This window comes from Eptatretus burgeri, chromosome 13 (assembly GCF_056783735.1).
Source record: "Eptatretus burgeri isolate ZD-2024b chromosome 13, Ebu_testis_v1, whole genome shotgun sequence".
Taxonomy (NCBI): Eukaryota; Metazoa; Chordata; class Myxini; order Myxiniformes; family Myxinidae; genus Eptatretus; species Eptatretus burgeri.
Window position 1 is genome coordinate 35,117,071 of NC_140973.1, and position 22,354 is coordinate 35,139,424.

Genomic DNA, 22,354 nt, shown 5'->3' on the forward strand with positions numbered 1-22,354 from the left:
AGACACTTCTGGCAATCGCAAAGTAAAACTTTACACTCGTGTTTGCTGCTTTCATTCTCCATGGGATAAATTAAACGATGACAAATTATTTAGTTTCTCTCGGTTTTCCCTTCATTACACAAGCTTCCCTCTGAGATGTAAAGAGCTGTAATTGACATTACTTTTTCCTGCAAGCTCAAACAAATCTACCTCCCTGTCAGTGTGACCACTCCTTGGCTTTTTTCACAAGATCTTGGCTATTCGTTCTTCACCTTGGCGTCTTGGTCTTCTATAGGTTTTCTTGGCGTATAGGTTTTCCATTATCATCGCTTTCCCGAAACCTTGTGAATTCTTGGCTTTTTTCATTGGCTCACCTTGGCATTTATGAAAATGAGGAGTGGTCACACTGCTCCCTGTCAGCTTCGATGTGTTTGCTTACCTCGTTCATGGTGCAAGATCAGGTTAAGTGAAACAATCTCCATTTGTTTATTCTTGTATGTGGTGGCTGCAACCGGTTAACAAATTTTATCATCTTGCACATTCAGGACGAACATCAGAAGAACGATTTGACAGCCGGTCACGTTTGTTCTGTATGTGAAACAGCTTCGAAGTTTGTAATTGATCAATACACTGATAACATTTGTTTCTGTTTCTTTTTTTTTCTGACGTTGTAGAAAAAATTCTAAAGCACACAGTCGATAGCCCAATCACAGAGCACCTTATTTTAGCTCCGTTTATAATCTCATTCCTTGTGTTGATGGTTGCTAAGAAGCTGCACTGGATAAGGGATTCCCATGCTGCCAGGCAACGAAGATCCATTACAAGGAAACTTCCAACTCTGACACACTGGGGTCTCTCCCAGGAATTGATGGAAGGACATTGTTGGTTATACGATTCGCAGCTCCAAGATAAAATTCCAATAATAGTATTTTGTAAAGGTTTTGCAAGGTTGTGCATCGACAAATGGCAGATGATATCTCATTTCCCTTTGTGAATAGTATAGCTGTCTAAGAGCCTGATTTGGTGGTGATTCCTAATTGTGGTGAAATCAGGGTTGCCTTTTCAAATATGACAATTTTGTGCAGGTATTCATGATGATACAATGGAACTTACATTATTTCGAGAATTAGTAGCTGAAGCTTAAATACTTCACTTTACATGAGTTCTTCACCATTATTGCATTCAAGCGTTGTTCCTTTATACTGTAGATTGATGTCTCGGCAGAAGAAGAGACTTTTTGCATTGGGAGTTGCAATTCTCCCTGTTTAGAAAAATATATACTCAGGAGAACTACTCCATTAAGTTATATAAGATAACATTATTTAAATCCATAGTGCACCATTTTGACAGTTAATTGGATTACAAAATATCTTGGTTGAGCATATGTTCCAACAACAAAAATCCGTTTTCACGTAAAATATGTAATTATTGGGATGAGGGATTCAGAAGATTATAGCAGGGAGTAATAAACACACATTGCAAGATATTTAAGTTTTTTTATTGTAGGCGAACAAAATATGTCTGCTAATCTTAAGTGAATAGTGCATTGGGAGGAAATGCAACAAACCAAGACAAGTCCTCAATCAGAACACAGCCACCAAGAGAACCTTAAAAATGGGACAAATAGATTTTACATTTAAATAAATAAATAATGGCGATAGTGCAGATGGCAAATGTCTGTGATGGTCAAGTATCAATGTGTAAATAATTAATTAAAGGGAGTATGTTGGTCGTGGAGATGTTAGAGTGTATATAATTAAATAAATAATTAAATATCGCATTATGTAGGTTGTAGAATGGCAAGATGTATATCAATAAACAAATTGAAGCAGTATGTGAGTAGTGGAGATCGTAAAGTGTACATATATATATATATATATATATATATATATATATATATATATATATATATATATATATATATTGGGTCGCTGAAATTGGTGACCCTAGGTCAGGTCAGGTATGGGAGCATGTGCCAGAACAGCACGTCGCTGCATCCACTTTCCGCCGGTACTCCAGGGGCCTCTGTCTGGCCATCCCCCAGGCAGATGCCAGGCCCATCCCCATCTCCTTGAGATGATGGTCAACCTGTTGCAACCATGAGGCACGTGGTCGACCCACTGGCCTCCTCCACTCATGAGACTCCCTCGCTGAGAGAATCTGGTGAGCAGGATCAGAGTCAGGAAAACGAGCCACATGTTCATACAGCCGCAACTGACGCTCACGGACTATGCAGGTAACAAATCTCATCCGAGTCTCTCAGCAACCGCTCGTTGGACACAAAATCCGACCAGCGATAGCCAAGGATTCTCCGAAGAGACCTGGTACCAAAGGAATTAAGTCTCCATCTCAGATCCTTGGTCAGAGTCCAAGTCTCGCACCCATAGAGCAAGACTGGAAGTAGCAAGGACCTGAAGACTCGGACTTTCGTCATCCAGCACAGGTACTGGCAGCGCCACACCCCATGATCCAGTGAATCCATGACTCCCCAGGCCCGACCCAGACATCTATTGACCTCTGACTCGCAGCCAGAAGAGACATGAATATCACTGCCAAGGTAAGTGAATCTCTCCACGACCTCAACATCCTCACCACAAACAGACACAGACAGGACAGCAGCATCCAAGATGTCACGGAAAGCCTGGATCTTAGTTTTGACCCAAGAAACCCGTAATCCCAACGGCTCCGACTCCTCATTCAGCACCTCGAGGGCCCCCAAGAGGATGTCTAAAGTCTCCGCAAAGATGACTGCATCATCTGCAAAGTCAAGGTCCGAGATCTTGACATTCCCAAATGACGCACCGCAACTTGATCTCTCCGACATCCTCCCTAGAATCCAGTCCATACAAGTGCTGAAAAGTGTGGGGGCAAGTACACATCCCTGATGAACTCCAGTAACAACTGGAAATAAGTCAGAGATGGTACCACCACACTTCACAGCACTCTCAGTACCAGAGTAGAGTTCAGACATCAGATCGATCAGTTTTGGTGGCACCCCACGAAGACCAAGAATCCTCCAGAGGACATCCCGATTCACTGAATCGAACGCTTTACAGAGATCAACATAGGCTGCAAGCAGCCCCTGCCGAAACTCTCGGCTGCGTTCGGTGAGGACACGAAGTGCAAGGATACGGTCAATCGTTGACCTCTTTGGTGTAAAGCCTGACTGCTCTGGACGCTGGTGCTCAAGCAGATTCTGGCGAACCCTATCGAGAATTATCCGAGCAAAGACCTTGCCCGGCACTGAGAGCAGCGTCACCCCTCGGTAGTTGTTGAGGTCTTGGCGATCACCCTTCCCTTTCCAGAGAGGGACAACAAGGCCCCTCTTCCAGTCAGTTGGGATGATGCCTGTGTTCCAGGCAGAGCACAAAACTGCATGCAACGACACGAGTGCAGCATTTCCACCAGCCTTGAGAAGTTCGGCATGGATGCCACAGATCCCTGGAGCTTTGCCCCGTTTCAACTGGTTCACCGCAGCCCGTGTTTCCACAAGTGTAGGTGGACCACAGTTGATTCGAGGGTCAGCAACAGGGATTGCAACACCCTTTACGTCCAACTCGACAGTTGGGGGATCAGCTTGGTACAACCGCTCAAAGTAACCGGCCCAGCGGGCCTTCACTTCAGACTCCTCTGTCAAGAGCCTACCACTCTCTGCTCGAACTGTAGTGCTCCGAGGGATGGGCTTGGATGAACGTAATGCGCGAATTCCCCTGTAAGCGGGACGAGAATCAACTGTCCACAGGTGATGCTCTACCCCCTCACAGATTCCTCGCACATAGGCCTCCTTGTCCACCCACAGTGCACGTACAGTTTTACGCCTCAGCTCCCTGAACAGCTCAGCTCTGCCATTCAGCCTGGCCCTGCGACTCTGGTCAATGGTATCCAGTGTCCCTTGAGAGACAAAATTCTTCTTTGCCCTGCGGTGAGCTCCAAGGCATCCACCGGCAACATCAAGGACGGTGGTCCTGAAGGCGCTCCACAACTCTTCAGGACCCCCCAAAGCACCCAGACCCCCCAAGTGTCCACTCAGCCTGTTCGCAAACTCCTCAGCTACTCTCTCATCCCTGAGCTTGGCAACATCCAGCCTCGGCTGGGATGGTACCATTCTCCAGGATTTAAGGTGCAGCTTTAGAGTTGCTACAACAAGCCTGTGGTCAGTATTGAGGAACTGAGCACTCCGGTAGACCCTGCAGTTCTGGATCATCCTCCAACGACCGTCAATGAGGACATGGTCAATCTCCTTTGCCACACCGCCAGCGTTGGAAAACCAAGTCCAGCGATGAGCTTGTGGGCGCTGAAACCATGAACCAGCCACCCTAAGTCCATGACTTCTTGCAAAGTCAAGGAACTTAGTGCTATTCTGGTTCATAGTTCCTGACCCATGGGGAACAACACACACCTCATAACCGTCCCTATCAGTTCCAGTCGATGCATTGAAATCCCCCAAGACTAGAAGTGTATCTAGTCTGAGGCACTGATCAACCACAGACTCGAGTGTGGCGTAGAATGCATCCTTCACGGTGAGATCACTCACCTCAGTCGGAGCATAAACAGAGACCAGGGAAATGACACCTAAGGAGTGACGAATCCTTAATCTCATAATACGCTCGTTGACCGGTGTTACCTCAATTATCATTGGGGTCAGCTTATTGGACACAGCTACAGCAACTCCTTGGGTATGGTAACCATCAGAGCGACCAGACCAATAGTAGGTGTCACCACCCACCATTATCTCGCCGCAATCCGGTCTCCGAACCTCAGAGAGAGCTGCAATCCCGATGTCCAAACGCTTGAGCTCAGATGATAACAGAGACAGGTGATCATCCTCTCTTAGGGATAGGACATTCCAGGCACCCACCCGAAGGGACCACCTCAGGTTAACCCAAGGAGACCGCTGTCTGGTGGACGACACCTCAGCACCACTCCGACACACTCTCCTGCAATCTGACCCAGGGATGTTACCCTGTGGTTTCCCTCCTATCAAAGATTGGGGGTCCTGAAGGCTTTGCCCCAATCCCGTCATCCGGTGAGCTGCCCTGCGAAGGGAAGCTGCACAGGAGGTACTCCCACGGAGTGGGTTTTCAGATTTTTTTGCGTTTTTGCGTTTTGCGGAATGAAGGGTTTTACGGTGGCCGGAGTGCAAATCCTGCCACCAACCTCCTAATAAGACAGAATTGTCAGTAATTCTGTCTGTTTGTTTGGATGTTTGTTCGGATGTCTGTTCGTTTGTTATCAGCATAATTGGTAGTAAACGTGGGCGGATTTTGACCAAACTCGGGTGGTAGGTACATCTTATGACCTAGTGCTTTGGAAATTGTGATGGTTGCTAGGGACGCTTTGGTTCCCTAGCAACAACCGAAAAACCTTCAAAATCAGTACCGTTCACGCGAAATCAATTCCGAAAGGCATTATCACACGTCGGGTTATGAAATTTGGCAGGAATGATCTACAGGTGATGCTCTATCAAATATATTCCGGTTTTTGTGATATATGGAATACTTTACCCGCAGCGCCCCCGACAATTAGGGTATGCGTGAAAATTGGTGAAAATTGAAGGCCCCCTTATGACCAGGTGAGTGCATCGATACGAATTAAACTTTGAAGGTTCATGGTACTCAATGAGTACTACAACTTTGCCTCAGGACACATTGACCAATTTCGCTTAGGTCAGGGGTCAAAGGTCAATTAGTGCAAAAATCGATAAAATGCGAGAACTGGAGGTGCCTTCGCGCCAAATGCTACTCCTCCTAGGGTTATGGTCGGATGGTCATGAAAATTCACACTAATCGTCTGGAATACATTGTGCACAAATGATCAAGCCGGATTTTCGATTTAGATCTTTGTTCACCCACAGTATCCCCTCGAACTTTGGGGATTTCCGATTTCAAACTGCATTTTCGGTACTTTTCATTCAAATGGATACCGAGTAGTTATCAGTAGATGGAACTGGATGAGATTTGATATGCATAATCTTAAGGTGAACCCCTATCCGCTATATCACATCCATTTTGCTCTATATCTTATAGTTTCCATGCTCGGCGACCCATCGCCGCCTACCGGCTTGTGTATACATATATATATATATATATATATATATATATATATATATATATATATATGTATACACATATATATATATATATATATATATATATATATGTATACACAAAAAAATGTATATATATATATATATATATATATATATATATATATATATATATATATATATATATATATACACACACACACACGCACACACACACACACACACACACACACACACACACACGTAAATTCATTGTAGTATGTTGGTACTGGAGATGGTGACCTGTTTATAAATGAGTCATTCCACCTCATATCACCGGAGGCCTCCCAGTTGACCCCCTCAGATTTACTTTAAACTTTTATAAAATAGTTCCCAGATATCAAAATGAAGCTGCGTAAAATTTTAGGTCCATAGATACGGTCAACTCCGAGATATTGAGGTTTGAAAATGTGGTTGTGGCCCTATTTTTATGGTCGTTGCGAGCATCACAAAATGAACGGCTACTTTTAAACTCCCACAACTTTTTAAATATTAATGCCAGAGCCTTGAAAATTTCAGAGATTATTCGTCTACAACTGCTCTTTAAGAAACAAACATAAAACGGAGTATACCTCCATTAATTTTTATGACCTGATCAGTTGAAATCCAGAAAAAAAATGTTGGTTTTGTATGAAGACCCAACTTTGAGACCCCATATATTTTTATTGACCCATCCCAGAAGCTTGAAATTTTTTCAGGTAATAATTGTATGGTAGTAATATTCAAATACAGTCATGCGTCGCATTACGACGTTTCAGTCAACAACGGACTGCATATACGACGGTGGTCCAATAAGATTTTAATGGATCGGAAAAATTCTTATCGCCGAGTGATGTCGTTGCCGTCGTAGTGCTGCCAGTCGTATAAATACAGTATAGCACATACAATTATGTACAGTACATAATAGTTGATAATGATAATAAAAACTACAGTGTGGCCCCATTATAATGCGATCGTTGCGGTCCATAAAATGTCATCGCGAAAAAAGCAGGGTCGCGATAAATCGGGATTCAAGACAATCACCGGTCAAACTGACCCAATATTGATCTAACATCCTCAAACACCCCTATTTTCAACCTATTTGACCAGTTTTTTGCACGTTTACCTCTAGCAAGTAAATTACCTTTGAATTAGAGAATTCCACGAATAAATCGTTGTTATTACAGTAGAAATTAAAGCACAAATTCATTTTTAGTCAAGCTTTTTATGTTGTTAAAACATTCGCACTGTTCCGAAAATATATCACACAACTGACAGGTGCTCGTTTCTTCATTTGTAAATTATAACATTGATGCAATGATTATTTATAAAATACAAACGTTATTTATTCACCTTTCTATAATCGCTGCGAGAGGAGATTGTAAGCAGCCGCTAACAACACACATGGCGGTCATGAACAGCACAAAGGTAAAAATAACACGTCTTCCGTGGAGACGCGTCTCTAAATTTAGTGGAGCCTAAGTGTAATGTTTATAAAATCAATAGTAGTGTACAGTAATGTCTTCAGCCTTCACATTCACTCAGAACTCACCGAGAGCAACTTCCAGTCCTGCAAGCTCCATTCATGGTAAGTGCCCTCTACAGATGTACCATTTAAAAAGTCTTTTATACCGTATTTTTACTATACCTTTTCCATGTTTAGATACACAAATACTTTCCATTGTGTTACAATTGCCTACACTATTCAGTATAATAACATGCTGTACAGGTTTGTAGCCTTGGAGTAATTGGCTATACCACATAGCCGAGGTTTGTAGTTGGCTATACCATCTAGGTTTGTGTAAGTATACTCTATGATGTTCGCACAATGACGACATCGCTTAATGACGCATTTCTCAGAACGTAACCCCGTTGTGAAGTGGCGCATGACTGTACATGTTTACTTTTCTTAATCAGTCATATATAATACAGTCATGATCCCTCAAAAATAGAAAATTTTCATTTTCCCCCGAAATTCAGGTGAGGATTGCAAATATATGACAAGGTATACCACTTCAAATTGTTCACCATTGGAAAGAGCATATTCAAGTTTACAAAAGTGTCAAATATCAAAGTGGTATAATGTTTCTATCAATATTTTAGAAATATTTGAACAAGCCGGTCGGCGACATGGCTACTCACTATAGATGGAAAGCTGGCCGACGCGACTAGCCGATATTCATGTACATGCTATAAATCAATTTAGCACAATAAATATGATTATCACAGCCCTCTTAGTTTGTGCCCAGAAACCCGCCTTGTGAAATTTCAGGCATGTTTCCAAAGAGACTCTAACAAATGGCAGCCCTGGTAATTCCATTTATCTATTCGCTAAAGATTTTATTTTTTATATGATGCTGTAAGACATTCTCCTTGGGCACAAAAAAAAACAGGTCCCTCGGAGGTCCAGTTTCTGAGGTATTGATTTTTTTGTACAGTCCACAATAAGTGTACGATGTACGATAAAGTATTTTAGCTGTTGCTAAGCAACGGAGGTGTGCATAGCAACCATTCATTTTTGTGTACATGCTAGCCACATTGTACACATTTCACCCAAGTTTCATCAAAATCAGACTCTTTCTCTTAGAGATATTCGCAATTAACCGTTTCTGAAATGTTCGACATGTACTCGCCCAAAACCTATCTCCTCCTAAAATATTTTATGTTGGGGCTGCAAGTTGGCATGAAGGGAGCTAGATAGATTGCGCACAGAATTGTAAGCTTCGATTTTTCGATTTTTTTTTTCGATTTTTTGACCACTTTAAAGGGTCGTTGCTATGCCTTTGCTTGGGCCCAGGGTCCCATATTTGAAAGCACACAATTCCCAGAAATATTGGTCCTACCTACCAAATTTCATTGGAATCGGTTGAGTGGTTTAGCCCCTAGGCTTGACCAAAGTTTCGCGGACAGACATACAGATGGAAATGTCCAGAATAAGGGTGCTCTAAGAGCAGCCAATAAATGATGTTCTGCCAGTGCTGTGCGTGTTGTGTGTGCTATTTAATGAAGTCCTTTTACTTGTGGTACATATGTGTAGTGCATGTATATACAATGTACATACATATCATCTGCTATTAGGATACCATGAACACAATACTTTGAAATTTGAATTTGTAATTCTTTGTTTCTCATTTGTTAATAGCAAGAGCTTAACTCATCTGGTTGGGGCTAAAAATAGAACTCAGGAATAGTGGCTGATCTGCTGATGTCAGCAGTGTATATAGTTACATTCAAGGGAGGACATTTGTTGGGTTCCTTTGGTCCATGTGATGAAAGTTATTGATGCTCCCCTAACGTCAACTGGGAGGCAGTACAAGCTCGCACCTGACTTGGAAAAGCAGATCAAGGACCTATTCAACTCATTTACGTGAAATGTTTTAGGATTGTTATTACAGTATGTGATATATTTTTGTATTATTAATTTTAATCATAGAACTAATCATTCATGATTACCATGGTGCCCACACCATGCACACACTTAATGTATTCGCGACTGTGTTAACAACAGTTTTAAAAAAAATAGAAAATATATGTTAAAAAAATATACCACTTTGATATTTGACACTTTTGTAAACTTGAATATGCTCTTTGCAATGGTGAACAATTTGAAGTGGTATACCTTGTCATATATTTGCAATCCTCACCTGAATTTCAGGGAAAAATGAAAATTTTCTATTTTTGAGCGATCATGACTGTATTATATATGACTGATTAAGAAAAGTAAACATGTATTTGAATACTACTACCATACAGTTATTACATGAAAAAATTTAAAGGTTCTGGGATCAATAAAATCAATAAAATCAATAAAAATATATGGGGTCTCAAAGTTGGGTCTTCATACAAAACCAACATTTTTTTCTGGATTTCAACTGATCAGGTCATAAAATTTAATAGAGGTATACTCAGTTTTTTGTTGGTTTCTTATAGAGCAGTTATAGAAGAATAATCTTTGAAAATTTCAAGGCTCTAGCGTTAATATTAAAAAAGTAGCCGTTCATTTTGTGATGCTCGCAACGACCATAAAAATAGGGCCACAACCACATTTTAACCCTCAATATATCAGAGTTGACCGCATCTATGGACGTAAAATTTTACGCAGCTTCATTTTGATACCTGGGAACTATTTTATGAAAGTTTAAAGTAAATCTGAGGGGGTCAATTGGGAACATTTTCTTAAATTTGGTGATTTCAGATGGAATGACTCAAATATATACATTCAAGGAGGCATGCAGGTTGGGGAATGGTAAAAAAAATGTATAAATAAATAATTCAAATGGGGTATGTCGCTTCGAGCATGGTAGAATGTATATAAATATTTAAATAATTCAAAGTGGTGTGTGGGTCGTGGAGATCGAAGAGTGTATACAAATAATTAATTAATGGTGGTTTAAAGGTCGTGGTGATGGTAAAGTGTACATAAATATATAATTCAAAGTTGTTGGAAGTGAAGATGGTAAAGTGTAAAAAAATAAACTGAACAATTCAAGCTGGTATGTAGGCCGGTACCACAGTGGAAATGCAAAAGTGTATATAAAGAAATAAATAATTCAAGGTGTACGTTGGTAGTGGCAATGATGAAGTGCATAAATATAAATAAATAATCCGATATTTGGAGTTTGCAGTACAGATGGTAAAATGTGTCGAAATAAAAAACAATTCAGAGTTTTGTTGGTAGTCGAGATAAAGTGTATATAAATAAATCATGCTTCCCAAAAGCATTTACAGTACAACAATCATGCAAGTATACTTGGTGTTGGCTGAATGGTTAGGGTGGTAGGCTTGGGATCCTTGGATCCCCCCTTGAAGTTCAAATCTCTCGTCCTGTTGAATTAATACCAGGTGGGGTTGACTCTGCCTGTCATCCTTCCGAGGTCGGCAAAATGAGTGCCAGCTTACTGATATCCTGTGTCGGAGTGGCGACCAGTCCAAGAATGTACACAATAGCCAAGGAGACTGCTTTCACAGCACCAACGTTCTGCACAGAGTATGGTCCCAATGGATGGAATCATGCAGTCTTCTCTCCCATGATAATTATTTTAAATCCTCAAATTCCAAATTGGCTCCGATTGCTAAATAAGTTGACGTGCCCCATGCCCAAATATTATTGCATATATATGCTGAATGTGAAATGAATGCGTCAGGTCATTGTCGAGTAGAGACCCTTCATGGATGGACGGATGGCCAGGACTCCAAAATATAAAAGTCCCAAGCCAGTCGCATGCCAAGTTAGGAGCTAAAAATGACTTTAAAGAAATGGTTACAGATGGATTTATTTGATAAGTTAGATGTCTTGAAAATACGAGTCTTCATAAGAACATGTGACAACACAAGCCTTTTGTGGTACTTCACTCTGATGTTTATTCACGTGATAATTATTTCAAATCAATTAGATTCATGTTTTGAGAGCATCGTGACTTTTATCACTTAAAATATGGGTGAGAAAGAAAAACAATAGTTCACTAGAAATCATCTCAAAATGCAAAGCCCATCTGCATCCGTTTTGCACTCAAACTAAACTTGACTAAAACGATAGTTTAAAAAAAAATTGTACATTTTATTCACTTGTGTTCTCCAAATTCTCAAAATAAAGATTTGTTGAGGATTCGATGACAAAAGCTCAAGTGATAATGTTGAGGTCTGGACAGATACTGAAGCTCAATTTATATGAACGTGTGTGTGTGTGTGTGTGTGTGTGTGTGTGTGTGTGTGTGTGTGTGTGTGTGTGTGTGTGTGTGTGTGTCCTCTATAACTCCAAAACCATGAAATGTATATCAATATATCAATAGCAGCCTGAAACTTTACGTGCACACTAAGAAAACTCCAAGAAGCGCAAGAGTGAAAATTAGGTGTTTGGGCTAATTCAAACATGGAAGATAATTAACAGTCTTATTTAATTATATCCTTTATCAGGCACATCCACGCCACGGCCACCTCACTCTATTGGGTCTGATGGCATATCCGAGGTAAATTTGCTGGAGTCTGAAGCCACTATGTTTTTTGGCCTGCTCAACCATGCCTTGACTTGGAACAGGCCGCAACAATTTCTTCACGATAAAGTTTTGTTTTCCACTTTCCTCACTCATATTATCGAATGTCTGTTCATCACAGCTACAAATCTCTGTGTATATCACTTTTCTAAGTGCTATAGTTTTCAAATTTGTAGCTTGGAGCGATTTCATGCATTATCTGATACGATTTTCCACGATCTACTCTCACGGACTAATTGAAGTGTATCATTGAAAATTTATTTCGGTTTTGATGATCAGATATCGTAAGGACTAAATAAGTGTCAAAATCTGGTGTGAAATCTGATAATTTAAAGAAGTAACAAGTCTTATAACGAAGCCGATAAACCTTTTTACTTTAAGCAAGCAAGGCTATGTTCCCTCCTCCATACATACACAAGAAAATGTGTAATTTTCAAAGCATTAAAGTTACCATTTTCTACTGTTTGGAGAATTATATTGTGGGAACAAAAATTTGGAAATGCGCCAAAATTTACCAGTTTCATTGAGCTATATGATTTAATGCATTCACTGCTTGACCTCATGTCCCGTCCCTCAGAGGGAGTGCCTATCCATAGCGTCTGCTGCATCTGTATCTATATTTCCGTAGGTCTTGCAAGGTGCTCTACAGGGAATCAAAGCAAATCTGGTGAAAAACGGACGTTTTAAAATGAAGTTATAACGTTTGCTCAGATCGTGAACAATCTACCACATGGCATGTGTACAGATGAGCAGGCAACATGGTGGATTATATGCAATGTTTATTTCACTGGTGATTGAACTTTGCGATGTCTCCATGGTTATTCTACTGTACATTAAGCAGAAACTCTTTTGTGGATAAAGTGATTATTTGAACGAATTCATTTCATTTCATTAACTGCTATGTGCACGGTGAAGACCAGATTTAAATTAAAGGGATCCTATATGGCATTCAGCGACAGCCTGGACAGCCCTTCCTTATCAACCGTTTAATTGGAGTGCTTGCTGAGGGCTTAAGCCACTTGCCGAGCACCCTATAGTCGATAGCGGTACCGCGCGATGTCATTCTGAGTAAATCGTTCACTCACTGTGGCACTTTTTCCATGCCTCGTCATTCAGAATGAGTGGTTCGTGCTCCATCATTCTGAGTGAGTTGTTCATGCCCCGTCATCATTAGCGAGTTGTTCGTGCTCCATCATTCTGAGCAAATTGCTTGTACTCCATCATCCTGAGTAAGTTATTCATGTTCCATCATTCTGAGCAAGATGTAACGTAACACCCGATTTCCGAGCTGTTTGCAATATTCACGTGTTTTCTAAGTTACTGAGCCAAATCTTTTATCCACCTGTCACACACAGTTGTTTCTAAAGATTCATGTTTGTGAACATATCCCTGAACCGTCTATATAAATGTAACGGTGTTTTTTGGTGGAAGCTACTCAAGTAGTCGGTAATCACACTGACTCTAACCTGCCGATTCCCCCCAAATTGCTGATATTGGCCAAGCTGGTGTGTGTGTGTGTGTGTGTGTGTGTGTGTATGTGTGTGTGTGTGTGTGTGTGTGTGTGTGTGTGTGTGTGTGTATGTGTGTGTGTGTGTGTGTGTGTGTGTGTGTGTGTGTGTGTCTGTGTTGTTCATAAAGAATAACATATTCACTCTGCTAACTCCCCGACTCCCACCTCTCTCTCTTTGTCCCAGCCTTGCTTTACCCCCTCCAATTACACTGCAGCACCCTCCTCCCACACCTCTCTCACACCTCTTTCACTCTCCTCTCTCTCTTTCTCTGCCTGTCTTTGTTTCTGGAAATATCCAGATAGTGGTTATGTCTGGATGGTGTTTGTCTCTGGACGTGTCCAGATGGAAGTTTGTGTCCGTCTGTGTCCAGGCAGTGTTTATGTCTGGACGGGAGTTTGTCTCCGGATGTGTTCGAGTGGTGTTTGTCTCTGGACAGCTTGGTTCCAGACGTGTCCAGGCAGTATTTATGTCAAGATGGGAGTTTATCTCCGGACGTGTCTGAAAGTGAGTTTGTCTCTGGACAGCTTGGGTCTGGATGCGTCCCAGCAGTTTTTGTCTCTGGACAGCTTGGCTCCAGATGCGTCCGGGCAGTGTTTTTGTCCGGACGGGAGTTTATCTCCACACGTGTCCAAATGGGAGTTTATCTCTGGACGTGTCCAAACAGGAGTTTGTCTCTGGACAGCTTGGCTCCAGGTGTGTCCGGGTGTTTTTTGTCTCCAAACGTGTCTGGACAGGAGTTTGTCTCTGGATGCGTCCAGGCCATGTTTGTCTCAATACGATTCCAGGCAGTGTTTGTTCTCCGGATGCGTCTGGGTGGTTTTTTATCTCTCGACACAGCTGGGCAGTGTTTGTTTCCGGACGCGTCTGGGCAGTGTTTGTCTCCAGATGCATTCTGGCAGTGTTTTCCTCTGGATAGCTTTGCACCGGACACGTCCTGGTGGTATTTATGCCTGGACAGAAGTTTGTTCCCAGACGTATCTGGGTGGGAGTTTGTCTTCAGATGTGTCCGAGCAGTGTTTGTATTCGGACGGCTTGGCACCGGATGTGTCCGACGGGTTTTGTTTCCAGACGTGTCCGGGCGGTGTTTGTCGTATGACCGGTAGAAAATGGATTTCAAACATTATTTTGTTTCCATCTTTACTGATATTCTATGCAGAATCATTTTGATGAGACGCTATGAATCATAACTAATGCTCCACCACACGTCTGCCTTCCCTTCCTCTCACCTCACACTGACTTCCCTTTCCCTACCCCTCCTCTCTCCCCTCCTATCTCCTTTTCCCTCCACCTCTTCACTCCCCCCTCTCTCTCCTCCACCTCTCTCCCCCTCTTTCCCCCTCTTTTTCTCCCCCCGCTCCACTCTTACCTCAGCACACTTCACCACTCTTAAATCGACTTCCAAATGCTAACAATCGATATACTGTTGAAATGTTCGGTGTAAAATCGCTTTCCTCTCCTATTTCTGAAAATGTAATGTTAAAGATTCAAGCAGTGCATAAATGGAATACAAAAGGACACACTATCATTTTCCCCAATTTCTTTTATGTCGTTTTTATTTTGCAAGATGTGAATGCAAAAATTGTGACTATTATAGGGGTAAAAAATATAGTCATTGGTTGATAGCGTTACCAAACACCACGCGAAACACCCCAACTCCCTGTAATGCTCCGTAACATTTGGACGTACACCCCCCCCAAGCATTAGGTAATTTTTGAACGGCCAGATGCATACACAAATTACAGACGGATGTGTTGAGTTCTCGTTCATGCTTTTAGTTTAGTGTACTGCATTTATTTTACATGAAACAAAAAATTTTACACAACTGTTGATGGGGAAAAAACTTTCAAAAATAACACGTGAATTGAGTCGACGAATTTCACCAAGTGGTGGGACTGTTTTGATCTTGAGTGAAGCACATTTTACTCAGTTGTGGAAGAGGTAACAAAAGAAGCATGCGGACCGCATCGTGAGTAACAAAGCCGATGGAAATCGGATGATGTTTAACAAAATTACCAGAGGAACGGCTTTCGGGAGGTGCGTACCGTGGATTGTGGCGGGATTGATTAAACCTTACGAATTATTTTTATTTGACATATGCTTAGATTTTTGGGGATTCCTCACTGTGAATAACACTCGACCTAAACAAAGCCAATGGAAATCAGACGCAACAAACCCGGGCAGTGTATGATCAGCAGAGGGAGACAAGCCTGATGCCTTAGGGCTTCGGCCCACCAGAAAACCAAGACGGCAGCCATATTATTTTATCTGGCTTCCATGGTGGGTGGAGTCCAGTGAGAAATGTGGGTGGGGTCTGGAAACTTTCTGAACAATGGGTGCACATTTCAAAAATCGACCCCCAACAAGAACCACAACAACAGAAACAACAACAACAACCATGTGGAGCTTGTCGACCTGTGACATGTTGCAGGTAAAAACATTTTGCACTCAGTAAATTTTTCATGTTCATTGAAAATGAGTAATGCAAGGTATAATTTTTGTAATCAATTTATCTGTACTCAAACAATATCTCACACGAGCCAACTGGAGATTTATTCGGTATGGAGTTTAGCGATGTCTTTATATCAGATATATCGCAACAATTCTATCAACTTTATATATTTTAATCAGAAAGAAGATTCATCTTTAGCCTTTGGTCTCCCATGTCTATAGTAAGGTGTCATCATTTTTTGTGACTTCATTTGTTGCAAAGGGCAGGGGGCTGCTGGCTTTGGAGTTTTGGGTCGTTATTAGGGTCATGGATTCTCAAAGGTAAAACTGGGTTCATGAAAGGTGAAAAAAAGTTATGTTGTAAATTGGAAACAAACTTTTTGAAAGGCAGTATCCCAAGTTCAAGTACAAGCCAAAAAAATCAAGTCTTTATAATTAAAATGTGAGACTGTGTCTTTTCTTTCTGATATGATGCTAATTCCTTAATCATTGGGAGATCTTGAGTCCAAACACTGAAATTGATTCTTACGTCCTGCAACACATGATGAATTGAAAAATTAGTAAATGATAATAAACACAGAGACAGGGTGAGTCTTAACATGGAAGAATTTTGCACTGGGAAATTTAAAGATGGAGATTCAAAGGGCTTTGCCAGTTTTACCGAGCATTAACTCAAGTTTAAAGAAATGTTCAGGTGATTCAAGAAACAGATAAATCATGAATGAATAAATGTGAGTGATGTGGCCTCTTGAGTAAAATACTCCTACTTATTTAACAGACCCAATTCTTCCCACCTTCTTGTGGGGCTAGCCAGGGGTAACTTTTGGCCAAAGTCGCTGTAAACTAGTTTGTTGTTCTTCATTCGTAGGCAGCACAAGACTATGTGGTAGCATCATTGGCTGAGGGTGCTGCTGTGCCACTGATGCAATGCCCTCTGCTGGTTAAGGTTGGAATTTGGAACCTGGCCATTGTGCCGGCGATAGTTCACCTACTCTCCATGAAGGAACCAGCTCGTTAACCAGGAATTAAGGTGGAATGAAGGCACAGAAATTTGTAGTTTGTTCTGGCTTTGTGAAAGACACCTAACATTCACCCCACAAACGACTGGTACTGGCAGACAAGTCCTCCAACCGAACATCATTCCGATGATGGCAATCCTGCGATCAAAACTTATCATCTGCTATGCAACCCCCCCCCTTCCTCACTATACCCAACAAAATAATTCCTTCAGCCTCACCAATGAAACAAGCTTCGAATTATGATGTAAAACTAGAAGAAAAAAAAATGGCACTTGGTGGAGTGCATTCCTCTGCCATGTAATGCCTGATCTATGACAACAAACGGGAACAATTCATATTTGAACGATCATGTTCTACATCGTTTAAGGCCCTATCTCTCAATGGTGAAAAATCACCTAAAAATATATCAGATCCAGATTCGGATCTTCACCAAAACTGAATTAATTCTTCCTCGTCATACACCCAACATATCCACCAAGTTTCGTCCAAATCCGTCCAAAAATTTTTGAAATATCCTGCTCTATATCGTTTTTGGCATTATCTGTCAATGGCGAAGAATCACTTAAAAAATTATAGTTGCCGGATTCAGAACCGGATCTTCACCAAAATATAATCATTTCATCCTTGTCATGCACCCAAATTGTCCACCAAATTTCATCAGAATCCATCAACAACTTTTTGAGATATCCTGCACATAAACAGACAGACAACCAAACAGACAAACAAAAGCAGACATACAAACAGACAAGAAAAAGACATCATGCAAAGCATGATACTTGCAAAATCCATGCCCCCCCTCCAAAGGTTGCCATGGGTACATCAAATTGTCCATTTCATGAAGATTAAAATTGACAATCTCAAAGTTCAGGTCAATCGGATAAAAATTGATTATTTTTCAGATTGAAATTGATGATTTTAGAAGTTTGACCTTGAGTTGACCTTTGACCTATTGACCTCAAAAACTTGGTTTCCTAATTCAGTGATGCACATACAATTGCTGTTTAAATTTCAAGTCAATCAGATGAAAATTGACGATTTTTCAGATAAAAAATTGATGATTTTATAAGTTTGACCTTTGACCTTTTGATCTCAAAAATAGTTGCTTTCCAAATTCATTGACACAAAATGCAAATCTTGTTCAAATTTAAAGTCAATCGGATGAAAAATGACGATTTTATAAATCTGACCTCAAGATGACCTTTGACCTCAAAATCAATGGGCTTCTCATTTGAGATTATCTCTACAACTTAGTGAAGTTTCGTGAAAATCAGTTTTAAATTGTGACCTGCAGGCGATTGACAAACAGACAGACAGAATAGCACAATCGACTGACAAATACACTTGAAAAATCTTCGATTTTGCAAAAAACAAACTGACAGACAGAGAGGGGTGAAAACATAACCTCCTTCACCTTCAGTGGCAGAGGTAAATATCGTTTTGTTGTCTAAGAAATTTATACAACGAATGCATTATTCCAGCAGAAGCACAACGGATACGTTGGCAGGTGGCAATAATTAAGGCACAATACACTAATGAAGGCTATAGTTATTACACTGAAGGTACTGTAACACACTGAATGCTTATAGAAGGTACATTTCATATTATTGCACACACAACATTCATTCTCTTTCATAACTCATTTAGTCATATGCTTACTGTGTGCACAATTTTCCACATTACGATATTTTTTACCCCCCATTTTCACATTATTATTCTCAGCAAGGAAGATAAGTGAAGATGTAATAAGTTATGGAGTGAAAGTTATGCAGAAATAGCTCAGATTTGAAACGAGCATAAATATACCTGTAAACCATCATTTTCAGAAGAAGACAATTATCCGATCGATGCTGTAAAACAAACAAACAAAGGGACTCATCGTGTTTCAAGGCGATATAGCATGTATTGCTCTACCAAAGACATCACAGATATATTTTGAGGTTTCATCTTTTGTGATATCAGGGGCAAACTGGGAACATACTATTAATTATAATTATTTTTTCTGCCTTCCTGAAACCCTTGCAGCGACTGCATCAAAAGATTTTGAGTCAGGCGCTGCAAATTGCAGACGTCTCTCAAAGGAGAAACTTCAGCCAAGGGTACAAACTGAGCCGCTGATTAAAGCTTGATTTCACAGAAATCATTTAAAAATCATTGTTTACTGATTGTCAATATCCTTCTAATCCTCCTCACCCCCTTCCCTTTCCTCCTTAAGATTCTCATCTCTCTCTCCCTTCTCTCCCTCTACATCACTCTCTCCCCCACTTGAATGAATGACCTTCGGACACAACGATGTCGGGGTCTCAGAGAATGTCTTGGATTAATGGGTTGAAATGTCAATGATGAACAGCTTCCAGCTTATTATCCGGATGGCCATTTAATCGGGCAGTCAGCTTATGGAATTCTTCCGATCTCTCTAGAATCGATGGTTTATTTTGGTGAGGCATGTCCTATCAAGGTGTCTTTTTATTCCTGTTGAATCCGCTACATTCTCTCTCTCTCTCTCTCTCTCTCTCTCTCTCTCTCTCTCTCTCTCTCTCTCTCTCTCTCTCTCTCTCTCTCTCTCTCTCTCTCTCTCTCTCTCTCTCTCTCTATCTCTCTCTCCCTCTACCTGTCTTTCCCACTCCCTTCCATTTGGTTTATTTATGTATTGATTGATTGGGGTATGCAAATTCCTAATTTGCTCAAATAAATGATTTTTCTCCCATATAGTTCATCATTATATTGATTCATGAATCCAGTCTCACATGGGTTAGGTTAAGCAAATGACACATTTGTTCAAAGTACTCTTCAAAGCATGCAACATTTTGCAATCCTAACTGCAAGAGATCTCAAGCATTTAAATTCAATGAGTGGGGGCCTACATAGAACCACAGTCACTGCATTATTCTCTGAACTGTCTTGTTGATGAAGCAGGAAGGGAAAAAATGTGTTCAAGACTGATGCATAGAAGAGTGAGTACACTGATCGGTTCAGGACGTAACAGGAGAGAGAGAGAGAGAGAGAGAGAGAGAGAGAGAGAGAGAGAGAGAGAGAGAGAGAGAGAGAGAGAGAGAGAGAGAGAGAGAGAGAGAGAGAGAGAGAGAGAGAGAGAGAGAGAGAGAGAGAGAGAGAGAGAGAGAGAGAGAGGGACAGGGAGAGTGAGAGAGAGAGAGAGAGACAGAGAGACAGAGAGACAGAGACAGAGAGACAGAGACAGAGAGACAGAGACAGAGACAGAGACAGAGAGACAGAGAGACAGAGAGACACAGAGACAGAGACAGAGAGACAGAGAGACAGAGAGACACAGAGACAGAGACACAGAGACAGAGACACAGAGACAGAGACACAGAGACAGAGACACAGAGACAGAGACACAGAGACACAGAGAGACAGAGACACAGAGAGACAGAGACCAACAGAGGAGTTGAAGGACAAGATAGTGAGGGACTTGGATAAACAATGTGTGAACGATTGAGTCTTGTCATGCATGGGGTGGACAAGATGGAAAGGCAGAAAGGACAAATTTTGGGGAAAAACAATTTTAATAAAACAGAGAAAGAGACACAGAACGACAAAACAACTTCAAAACCAAGACGATTAATCTCCAGCTGTCCGAGAAGGCCGAGGCTGCATGAAAAAATAAATTCTACAAATATTGACAAAGTACAATCAGCACATTGAGATAAAAAAACCTATAACAGAAAAACAAAATAGATCCAGTTCAGAAAACTGAACTTTGGCAGCTGTGATAAACAGGTGGCAGTTGTGGAACTGAACTCTACATGGACAAACCCGAATGTCGGTGGTACATGCACCTGAGGGTTTTCCTTCACTTGAGTGTACCTTTGTTATTCGTTCTCTTGTATTCTCCAACGACTGCAATCCAAGGTTTTGAATGAATGTACAGGTCAGCTACCAATCAAATGGATCTTTGCCAGTCGGGGTCAGTGATTTCTGAGTGACGTTGCAGTGACCACATCAATAGTATAGCGTTTTTGAAAAGCCATCAACATTATTTCAAGAAAACAAAAAAAGTCAAATGAGGAAGTTCACCATTACATTCAATGTCCAACTCCGATTCCCGCATTGAGTTGTTTCCGCCGCCCAGTGTCCTAGTCCTGCCGGCACAAGTCACTCATGTTCACCACGTCCACCAGGACTGTTGAATGATTGAGTCTTGTCACGGTGTTTTCTCTCGTACGCCGGCCCGTCCAGGATGATTGAAGAGCGCAAAGGAATTATTCCCCGATACACAATCTTAATGAGTTTTAATCAACCTGATTATAATTGGCTCCATGCGTTAACAACTGCTCTGGACATTAACATCTCGTTCACCCGTCAGAGTTAAATTGAGCATGGGGACGATGGATACACGTGGCTCGTCACATGTCACCCGTCTCTCTACATCCCCCCCCTCTTGTGGGTTTAAAACTATCACAGAACGATCTCGTGCCTTCCAGCAACTGCGATTCTCATCCACACTGGAAGTTTCGCCGAAGAACGTTCCAGCACCTTCACGAATCTCACCAGGCAGTTTACAGTGTAATACCGCCATCTACAGTCAAAATTAGCTCATCACATAAATCAGTTTAGATTACAATTTACCGATCTCCACGAAACTTACAACATACTGCATAACTGGTAATTTTACTCGTTCATTTATAGGCGTTTACGAATGCTTATTCACAAATACCACAACATCTATTTTCACTGAAACTGAGCCGGAAGTCAAACCGACCTACATGTGAGGGGTACATGTGGAGAAACCCCGAACTGGAAGTGGACAAGCACCCCAAATTGGAAGTCGAACCAACTGACGTGTGAGAGTTCCAACAAAATCAACATTTGGTGAAAGTATACCTCAAACAATGTGAAGACGATACACTCTGGCCATACCTCGGTGGAGAACGGAGAGCTTTGCAAGTCGCTTTTTTTCCACATGTTGCATCGATTTGGAATTCTTTGCCGGTCACATGAAACCCGAAATATTATGATCCATTTTCTTTCAAGAATAATATAAATTCTTACCTTTCATCTTTGATCATTCTTCTTTTCTTGTTTTTCTTTTCTTCTGTTTTTCTTTTCTTCAGTAGTCCTGTTTGCCTGGTGTTGGCTTAATGGTTCGTGTAGTGGGCTTTGTGATCCTCGGGTCCTGAGTTCAACTCCCGCTCAGCTGTTGAATTCATACCAGGTGGGGTTAACTCGGCGTGTCAACCTTCCGAGGTCGGCAAAATCAGTGCCAGCTTGCTGGTATCCTGTGTCGGAGTGGTGACCCGTCCAGGATTGTGCCCAATAGCCAAAGAGACTGCTTAAGCATCACCAACGCTCTGCACAGAGTATGGTCTCAATCTCCTCCTCCTGTAC

The 22,354-nt window shown here is 41.3% G+C and overlaps 1 long non-coding RNA gene across 1 annotated transcript in view; it reads left to right on the forward strand.

Moving 5' to 3' along the window:
* Positions 1-19,576, forward strand: part of LOC147014230 (uncharacterized) — a 79,966-nt gene extending 60,390 nt beyond the window's left edge. Inside the window, exon 3 of the long non-coding RNA XR_015050431.1 lies at positions 19,034-19,576. This is a non-coding gene — a long non-coding RNA (uncharacterized LOC147014230). The remainder of the gene's footprint in view (positions 1-19,033) is intronic.
* The last annotated feature ends 2,778 nt before the right edge of the window (positions 19,577-22,354 follow it).